The sequence below is a fragment of the Lygodium microphyllum genome, chromosome 5 (genome assembly GCF_053477565.2).
Source record: "Lygodium microphyllum isolate KBCC chromosome 5, Lygodium_microphyllum_v1.1.10, whole genome shotgun sequence".
Taxonomy (NCBI): Eukaryota; Viridiplantae; Streptophyta; class Polypodiopsida; order Schizaeales; family Lygodiaceae; genus Lygodium; species Lygodium microphyllum.
The window spans coordinates 152321511-152332474 of NC_141139.1; positions in this window are offsets into that span (position 1 = coordinate 152321511).

The following is a 10964-nucleotide window of genomic DNA, read 5'->3' on the forward strand; positions in this document are numbered from 1 at the left end:
GTTGAAAGCATTATAGTACAAGGTGGAAAGAGGAAATATCATAGTGCTCCCATTACCCAATGCTAAGTAGATGCATGTACAACTCTTTGCAGACTATAACTCAAACATCATGCAAGTAGAAGAAGGTAATGTGGCCAATTTATTATAGGTATATGATCAATATTTCCAAGTTTGAAGAGCAATCATAAGCAAACCTAAGACAGAGATCTTGTTTTTTGGGGCTAGAAAATCAACCAAACTAGCTACAGAAGCTAGGTATAAATTGGTGAAGGTAGGGGAGGTTGTGAGGTACCTTGGGGCACCAATAGGCCTAGTAGATTTGAGGAAGAGGAAGATGGATTGGTTGCTTGCGAAGATGGATCAAAAGGTCAAGAAGTACACCAACACTCCACTCACTATGGTAGGGGGACTCATAGTAGAGGATAAGATATTGATGTTGGCAGCCATGTTTGTTTCAACTACTATTACCGCTTTCTCCAAGAGTCAATGTATCTGATTAGAGAACATGTTGAGATCTTTCTTATAGATCTATGGGGAGCATGAGAGATGGCACTCAATAGATTGGTACACAGTACAGGATCCCAAGAAAATGGAGAACTAGGGCTAGAGAAGATCACTGAGAGGGATGAAAGACTAGCCTAAGAACTATAGCACAAGAAGTATCCGGCTCTATTTTGATTGCATCACATTTCTCGATTAGGTTATATTTGTCTCTATTTCCAAGAAAGTGGGAATATCCTAAATATTTAGATAAAGACTTGAGAACAAATATTGGTATGATTAGCTCATCGATGGGAATACATTAAATATTTAGACAAAGTTCGAGTGCAAAATAGCACAATTTCTTTATATTTTGTATGTTTAAAGACTTGCTACTATATACCAATGTAATTGTGAATGCTATATATACACAAATATAATAACCTTAAGTAGCAAACATGAGAAATACACAATGTACATACAAATTCTTAGCATCACTCCTCTGTTAAAAAAATTGATATCTTAGCTCAATAATAAGTGGAAAATGTAAAATTGAACCCTACTAAGAATTTATCCCTAATATCCCTACAAAGGTTTAACAAGATGGCATACTACATATAAAGGGATATGTTGAAGGATTTGTTGGAATTGTCAAAGTGACATATTTGTTGGGGGTAAAGACGCTTGTGCCTAGCCACCCATGTATTAGTTACACTGATAGTACTTGCATACATGCACACCTATACACTGCACGTGGTGCACACTGATCACTATCACTTCATTCTTTATTCTTTCAATGACATTTCAATAAAGGGAAGGCTGGTCACACATTGTGACTGTTGGAGTTCCCACATCTTGTACCTCTCTCTCTTGTTCTTGCTTCTTCTACCATAGCTCTTACTTTCACTCCGTGCTTCCACTTTAGGGCTCACTCCCTTCAACTAGTATCAAAGGCATCTTCCCGCAAGCTCGAGCCACTTCAGCTTCCATTCAAGCTACCTACATAATGGATTCACCATTGGTAGCAATTGCTTCATCTCTTGAGGTTAGTATCTATCATCTATTTCTCCAACACTCATTAGGACCTCTTTAGGCTTGATCTAGGACTTGGGTAGTGGTCATTCATCACAATTTTAAGCCCTACAATGGGCAACAAAGGTAGGAGCAACTCCAGGCCAGTTTGCACCAGTTTGCAGGCTATTTGGGACAACAACACTCCTTCAATATTTTCTCCTCATTGGGCACCTCATTGAGCACTTACAACTCCTCTTGGATGCTCAACATTGGCTTTAATCCTTGCCATTGATATTGGGTAGCAGGTATTCAGCTCATTGATTGTGTATTCAGCATACAATTTGTAAAAACATGGCATCCTCTTGTCACTGATGCCTCATGCTGTGTTGATGCATAAATGATGCCCATTCATGCTTGGCTAATGCCCATACCTTCACGGAAGCTTACCCATTGATGCACACTCTGACTCTTTGTGCTTAGTGTTACCATTGTCATCAACCTGATCTAGTGCCCTCATTGATGCTTTGGACTATGTGCAGGGAATGATCAATCCATCATCATTATACTAGCATTCTTCTACAATCAATGCAGTATTCTTCCTTCATCTTTTGCTTCCTCTCTCTTCTTCTCTTTGTGTTCATGTTTCTCTTTTGTTGCACACTCACATGGTATCATTGCCTAAGTTGGAGATTTCTTGCAAAAGTGCAAGTTTTCATTATGGAGTAGCCCAAATCTTCAAAATACAAAATTTTAGCTTGTGTTAATTGCATTTATAGCCCATACAACTAATCAACTTTCCATTTTCTCAACCTGATAGCCAAGTGATAGTCTCCAAGGTCAAGATGATAGCATTTAGGTATCATGCGGCATCTATTTCTTTGTTTTGCAAAAAATGCAAATTTGCATTTTGTAGGTGACCACATCTTGGTGTAGGCAATAGCATCCTAGTGCAGGCGACAACATCTTCCTAGTTGTGGACAATGGCTTTTCCTTGACACATGATGCATCTACAATGTCTATAGCTAACTTCCTTCTATCTTTCCCACTATCTTCATCAAAACATAGATTTATGGGTGATTTGTAGGATTGAAGATGTCTTACTAGTTCATAAGCTTTGATGACTCAGAGGAGAAGCTTCTTTCCAAACACTCTTTTGAGCAGAGATATACTTATTGTGATTATAGTTTGCAAGAGGAATCCCCCATTCACACTCATTCCCCTTCTATTCATCTATTACAAAAGGTTCCATCCTTAGTGTCATTGTGGTTGTGTGAGGTGGAGTGCATATGTGACACCTTTGATCGTTGGGCTCTTCTTTTAGATTCCATCCCCCATCCTAAGGAGGATCCTATAGATGGGACCTCAATGGACTGAGAAACCTTGTGGGATTGGCTCAACTCTCAAGTCTGGTCATTTCTCTTTATGAGTTTGTTGGATTCTATCCTTATGCATATTTCCAAGTTGACGACCATAGCGGAAGTGTGGAAGAAGCTTGCGTCTTTGTATAAGCACAATACATTTGTCCACAAGATTTCCCTTAATAAGAAGTTGTGAATGCTCAGTCTTGATGATTCCTCCTCTATGAAGGAGCACATCATGAAGATGGAGGACGTGAGGGATGATCTTTCTTCTCTTGGTTGGATGATATCCTCTAAAGCCATGGCTATAATCCTTTTGACTCAGATTTCGTCTTCTTGGTTTGATTTCTTCTACACTAGCCTTATCACATTGAGGACCTACGAGACACTCTTATGGGAGGAGCTTTCACCGCTTGTCTTGGAGCATGACAAGTGACTTAGAGAGGTTGGGACCAGTGGTAGGACAAGAAGTAGAAGGACAAGTGACTTAGAGAGGTTGGGACTAGTGGTAGGACAAGAAGTAGAAGGACAAGTGACTTAGAGAGGTTGGGACCAGTGGTAGGACAAGAAGTAGAAGGACAAGAGGGATGAGAAGGAGAAGAAGCCTACGTGCCCTATGGGAAGGGCGCTCATCCCCACTAAGTAATGGGGGCATTACAAGGTTGCTTAGATTTGGGCACCTATGGCTATTTATAGCTAGCCCCCCCATTTGGTAGACATGTACACTCTTCAATCTTCAATCTTTCCTTTGTAGGTGCACACTCCGATACTTTGATTCTATGTGCTTGGTGTTGCCATCATCATTAGCCTCATCTAGTGCCCTCGTTGATGATTTGGGCTGCATGCAGGGACTAATAAGTTCATCATCATTGTATCAACATTCTTCTTTAGTTAGGGTAGTATCCTTCCTTCATCTTTTGCTTCCTCTCTTTGCTTCTCTCTGTGTTCATGTTTCTCTTGTGTTGCACAGTCTCACACTAGTAGCACCCTTGATGAGTGTCTAAGGATAGTGCCCTATCTTGACTATAAAGGGAATATTCCTTGGCCAACTAGGAAAGATTCATAATATGATCGAATAGGTAGATTACATTACCTTCTTGGGCTATAAAAGGAAGACTCATCCAAAACCATCATCAACATATCTTTCACCTCATTAGAATTGTTCCATCTAGCCCTTTAAGCTCCTCTTATCATCTATTTGGATTGCCATCGAAGCTTCATAGTGGAAGTGCACGGGTGGACATGGCCATCTTTGTGTCAATTTGTTTGGAATTGCAATTTTTTTAAAATTTTGATACTTTTTGTGTTTTCTCTACTCCTTGCTTAGATTTTGTTCACTACATTGTGTAATTTTTGCACGTACTAGGTTTGACAACAATTTATTAATAACAAACCAAAGGTCAAGTTTGGTCTCTTGATATGATCTATTTCTCTTAGCATCTCCACCCTTTCCTATTGTTAGCAATGGTTATTTCCATTAGCTTACTAAGAGTGTTTTCCCTTTGGCCTTTAAGGGCTTAGGATGTTTGTAAAATGGATGTACTTTCCATTTCTAGCTTCTCTGCAATATATTTAGAACTAGGAAATCTACTCCTAGCAAACTGCACACTTGCATGCATTGGTCGTTCTTGGCTCATAGTTAGCTTAATCAATCATTACTACTCTTCTCAAGGTTAGATCCTTCTAGCTTATGATTGCACATTCTTGAAGGTAGTTTTAAGTTCTTAAGAGCTTTTTTTGCTCTTTTAGCGTTTCCCTTTTGATCCTCATTCACTTTAATTCAATCTCTTGACTCTCTTTCACATATTAGTTCGAGAATAATGTAAGTCTTTCTCTTTCTTGATTGATGTAATAGCTTATTTCAACTAGGTTTGATTCATATTCATTGAGTTTCTTATGTTTGAGTTAATCCATTTAGGATTATGATTTAGTCTCAAGGTTCTTTGGTTTGAGTTCATATATCTCCTCTTGTCATGTATATATTAGCCTTTTTATGTTCATGAGTGTGATTTCTTGTTAATATCCAATTTAGTCATTGAGTTTATTGCTTCTTAATATAATAGATACAAATTACAATCAATCTTTCTAGTTTCTTATGTTCAATGCAAGGCTAATGAGTGATCGTGCAAGTGTTCTAATCAAGTGTGAAATTAGTCATTTTCTTATGCAAGCATTCGATGTGTTTATAGGTTGCTATCGTTGCGATCTCTATGGTTAGGAGGTTACTTTTCTCCTTGAGGTGGGCATTAGGTGTAGTTTTGAGCTAATGGAGGGCTACAATTATGAAATAATATGCAATCATGGGCTGATTTATTTTTAATCATGGGTTTATGCTTGATTAATCAAAATCTCAAGCAAGCAAGCCACTAAGTTGGATCCTTCAAATTGATTGGGTAGATTGATGGTGTGGCAAGTAAAGTGAGGCTCACTTGAAGACTCGATTGCAGGCTTTCCCACTTGGAGGCTGAGTTGGAGGCTCATTTAGAGACTCACTTGTAGGTTGCAAATATGCAAAAAGGCAAGAAATCATGGATTGACCTACTTTGTTTGCAGTCACAAGTTACTATGGTTGGGGTTGGGGATCAATTTAATCCTATCTTTCAAACTTATCTTGAAAGGTGGAGCAGAAGGTGGGAGCACAAGCACAAGCAAGAAGAGAGCAATAGCTATGGAGGTTCAAGCATGAAGAGAGAGAAGAGAGACCAATGCACGGAATCTCCAATAGTGACAATGTGTGACCTACCTTCCCTTATTCTATTATCATTAAAAGAATAAAGAATAAAGTGATTGTGAAGGGCACCCGCCACCTTTAGTGTACAAGTGTGCAAGTACTATATATAAGTAAATGTAAATAGCTAAGCATTGGCGGCCTTTGACCCCCAACAATCTCCCACTAACATTAGTTAGTGAGAAGTAAGTAAAAAACGTACAACATATACGTAGAGTTCAATGGGATGAGGAAGGATGTCATCTTATCCTAAACCCATCAACTTTCTAAGAAATACATATCATTTCATTTGGAGACTTTTAGTAAGTAGATCTATAGGATTTGTACCTATAGGGAGCTTGATAAGCTCAATGGACTTGTCCTCTACTATCTCCCTAATGAAGTGGTAATGGACCTCAATGTGATTTGTCTTCATATATACATTGATTATCAAGATTATGGACCACTACCACGTATAGAAGAAGACCATGTATAAGCTCAATGCATATCAAGATACGGATCCATGTATAGAAGAAGACCATGTTTAAGCTCAATAGATTATTGGCCAATGGAATGTCACTCATTAAATCCAAATGCACTATAGGAGTCATAGTCATATCAAGATCTATAATCAAATGGCCTAATCATAGAGCCTCTTTGCAAGCCTCAGTGTGACTATAATGTACTCAATGTCGATAGTGGACAAGGTGATGCATTTCTACACCTTGGACATCCAAGAGATAGCACCTCCAACGTAGGTAAAGACATATCCAAAGATGGACTTCCTACTATTTTCATGTCTTGCATAATTTGAATTAGTATAATCCATGAATTTTGTATCTTGAAAACCAAAGCAAATGTATATGCTATAGTGCCTTTAAGATATTTCATGATATCCTTCACAAAATCCCAATGGCACCTGCTAGGTGCATCCCTATAGTATGCTACAACTCCCATTGAAAATGCTATGGTAGGTCAAGTGGCTATCATGGCATACACCAAATTGTCCCAATTATTGCATATGTATATGAAACTGTTGCCATCTTAGCCCTCTCATCATTTGATTTACAGACAATCAATTTGACTAACCTTTATATGAAAAGTAAAGGATGGTCAATAGGATTACTATCTTGCATATGGAATCACTCAAGTACTCTATGCATATACTCCTTCTAGAACAAGTAGAGAAGTCCCTTCTAGTGGTTGAATGTAATATGCATACCAAGTATGTGCGAGACTTTCCCAATTTCTTTCATCTTAAATCTCTTCTTTAGTTGAGTCTTTAAAGCATCTAGCTCAACATGAGCACTCCTAGTAAGCATATCATCAACATAAAGTACTAAGATAATAAGGCTATCATCACAAGTCTTCTTCTATACATGGATCTGTATCACTGTGGGAATACCCGTGTGAATACATGAAAGCATCAAACTTATGGTACAACTCCCTTGCTTAAGCCCATAAAGACTCTTCTTTAATTTGCATACTAGGTATTTCTTGCCTCTTTTCACAAAGCCCTTAGGCTACTACATATAAATGTCTTCATTTATATTCTCATGTAGAAACGTAATATTGAAATCCATTTGATAAAGATCCAAATCTAATTGAGCAACCAAGGCCAAGACCAAGAATATCTCATCAAAAGTAGCTTCCCTTTCCTACTTAAAGCCTTTAACAACCAATCTGGTCTTATGGGTAACTAGGGATACTCTTCAACTTATAGATCCACTTGCATGGTGATGCATGCTTTCCATTAGGTAAGGAAAGTAAGTCCCATGTAGCATTCATCTACAATGAATCAAACTCGGATTGCATATTTTCCTCTCCCAAGAATGGGAGTCACCTCTGTGCATTTCCTCCTCATAGATAAGTGGCTCAGTAGAGTTTGCCACCATGAAATAGGCTCATAATGGTTAAGAGGATGCAAAGCTCTAGGAGAGTATCTCAAAATTGGCTATGGGTCATGTACAACCTGTTATTCTTATCCAATATTATGATCTTACACAACATGTGGTAGATCCTAGGCTACTATATCATCAACAACTATAACGTCCAACTTTTACTTAATGGGATATGCCCAAACCTTATGCAAATATTCACCTATGAACGTAACAAAATAATTCATGCCACCCAAGGACTCACATAGCATGGGGCCATAAACATATGAATGCACAAGAGGCAAAGGCTCATCCACATACATATAACTAGACTTCTTATGTGAATTATGAGTCTAGCTACCATATAAACAATGATCACATGAATCAAAATAAGAATAATCCAAGGACATGAGATATTGCAAACATGTTAATACTTTCATTGCTTTCAAAGACATGTGTCCAAGGTGATGATGCCATAAAGATACATGTGGAAGATTGGTCATAGCCAACGCATGGTCAAAAGATTAAAAAACAAGTAAAGGATAGAGTCTACCAACCTTGGCACCTCTAGGAAAAACAAGACTACTATGGGTGTTTTTCCATAAAGAATCACTAAAAGATACATATGGTACATGTCATCATCCAACTATCCAGTTGAAATAAGGATTTTTGTTAAAAGCCAGGATATGGCGTACATCATGAAGCATAAAAGGAGCACCAATACCAAAGTGCAATCTAACATCACGTATGCTAATGATATCCAATGTAGTGTTTAATAGAAGTTGTAACAATATGGTAGCTATGTGAAACCAATTGTAATGTAGGGTAGCATGGAATAAAGTCTCCAAATGAAGAAGCCAACATTGAAAGTAAGTAAACAATACATTGGTCAACTAAGTACCATCAAGAGATGAAGCTGCAATAATATAATCATCAGAACTATACTCCAAAGCATTTATCTTCTCTATCTTCATACTAGACTTAGGCACAATCTCAGTGAACTTTGTATTTTCTTGTACTTTTTCCTGGGCCTTTCTCATTGCACATTTTATAGCATCGTGATCTAGTGTGACCCTATTATCCACAATAATGACATGTTAAAGAGGACTTACAGGTGTAGGACTTACTACTATAGGATTTCCCACGAGACTGAGACTTGCTTCTCTTGTGCTATGAGTCTCTACCACAGTTATTGTTACCATTTCTACCTTTAAAAGTAACTGCATGAGAAATGCATACTGCATCAATATTCTTCCTATTTAGTTCCTCAATAAGTAAAGCACTCTCCACATCACTGCATTTAAAACCATCCTTAAGAGAGTTAGCAGCCATAGCAGTAAAAAAATGTATTCCATGACTTTGATAGTGTGACAAGAAGATCAGGGAAAATGCCAGAAGGGGTGGGGATGACCGTTGACGAAACATGACTAATACATACCTCATTGAATGGCTAACATGAAAGCTAAGCTTGGAGATTCTTTCCCAAGAGGCTGTGAATCAAGGATTAATGAAGCTCCTCAAATGCCCACTCCAATACTAGTTGAAAGGTGGAGTGGAAGATGAAAGCATGAGTAGAAGCAAGAAGAGAGCAAGAGCTATGGAGATTCAAGCAATAAGAGAGACACCATTGTGTAGGAACCCTAACAGTCACAATGTATGACCTGCCTTTCCTTATTCTATTGTTACTAAAATAATAATGAATAAAGTAATAGTGATGGACACCTAGAATATAGGCAAATAGGTACACGTAGCCTTTCAATCCCAATTTATCTTATCTCTCTATTATAGTCCTAAACTCTTTCCCATCTTTGTCTCTAGCTATGGCTACTTCTCTTTCATTTCTCCGCCTAATGAAGCTATTAACTAGTAAGGTTTTGATTGAGAGTGAATGACCCAAGAAGAGATTCTTGATAGAAAAAAAAGAGAATGGAGATGAGATGGTAGTGCATAGAGAAGAAGCTATCAATTAACAAAGATATTTAAAGAATAAATAGATTAAGGGCTATGGAGCCATTAGGCAAGATTCGAGGTCTCAAAAATGCCCTGCAAGAGATCCTAGAGAGAGAAAATATTTTAAACAAAAAAGTCTTGGTATTTCAATTTTTTAAAATAAACAAACATATCTAAAATTGTCAAGAAGGCATTATCATAATATTATGGTCGGTTGCAATACATTTAGGCTACCATGAAGGTGATAATGATTGGCTTAATGAACACCATATATTCTTTTGATAGAAGTGAAAGTGAATATTTAATTAAATTTTTTTCAATGTTTGATTACCTCTCTCCACCCTCATTCTCTTCTTTCTTTCTTCTCCTCCTTATTGGCTACTTCGTCATTCTTTTTCTTTTTTGAAATCACATAGTTTTCCCACTCAAAGCTAGCAAATTGCATACTTAGCTATGGATTCAATCATCTAATGATCTTTATAACATTGGTAAAAGAGCTCTCTATCATCTTCACATTGAGCTATAATGTGAATACAAACCAATCACAAAAAGAACAAAACTAACCATTGTTTCATAGTCCATAAAACATGTGTTTAGATTTTAAGAAAATTAAAATATTGATCTTTGATTGAATTGAAGGTTATATCACAAATATCCTATTAAAAATCATACTTTTCCTTTTTATCACAGCTCTTCATTGATGAGGTTTATTGGTGATAGTTAAAATGGATTGTTAGGCTATATACTAAATCATGTTGTAGAGAAGGATGTTCTTAGATTGAAGAATCACTTATTAATAAAATCTAGAGACTTGTTATAAAAGTTATAGCAATAGAAGATTTGTTCATTGGATAAATGTTTCAAAGTATACTAGCAAAAACAAAATATTTTAGGTCTTCAAAGCCAACAAAGAACCCTTTAGAATATTGAGAATCTCAAAAAAAGAGGAGGTGGCTATAGTAAAAAAATCCAAGCAGCAAGGTATATCTTTTTACTTAAGAAATGTTGAATATAGATTTATTTATAATTATATTTTATTTGTGATATTGTTCTTATTTAGGTCTCTTCTTCAACCAAATGTAAATGAGAGAGATGTTTCAAAGGCATTCTCAGTTTTATTATAACCTTTTGCCTACAGTAGTCCTCAAGGACATTCTTGAGAAGAAGGAATTCAAAAAAGTAAAGAGATAATATGCTTGGATTTTTTCATTAAACATCATTATTTGGATTTTGAGCTAGTACAAAAGACTTTGGATAGTATTGTGAGATTCATATATACAAATCTTCTAGCTAATTAATCAAATATGAAATAATGTTAGCTATGCAATTGTTTACTTCCAAGACTATCCATGGTGGAAGACTATCAAACAAAGAGTTAACGGTAAAGTGATGAAAGTTTGGGTGAAGCATTTCTATATTAAGGTCAGCTTCAAAACTAAGAATAAAGAGGTTCTTTTCAATGAATTTAACAACAATTTTCTTGACTTGCCTACATTGCTATCTTTGATTATTAAATTCTAATTTTTGTATTTAGAAGAGGCACAAGGAGTATCCATGTTTGTGATTTAACTTGATGAA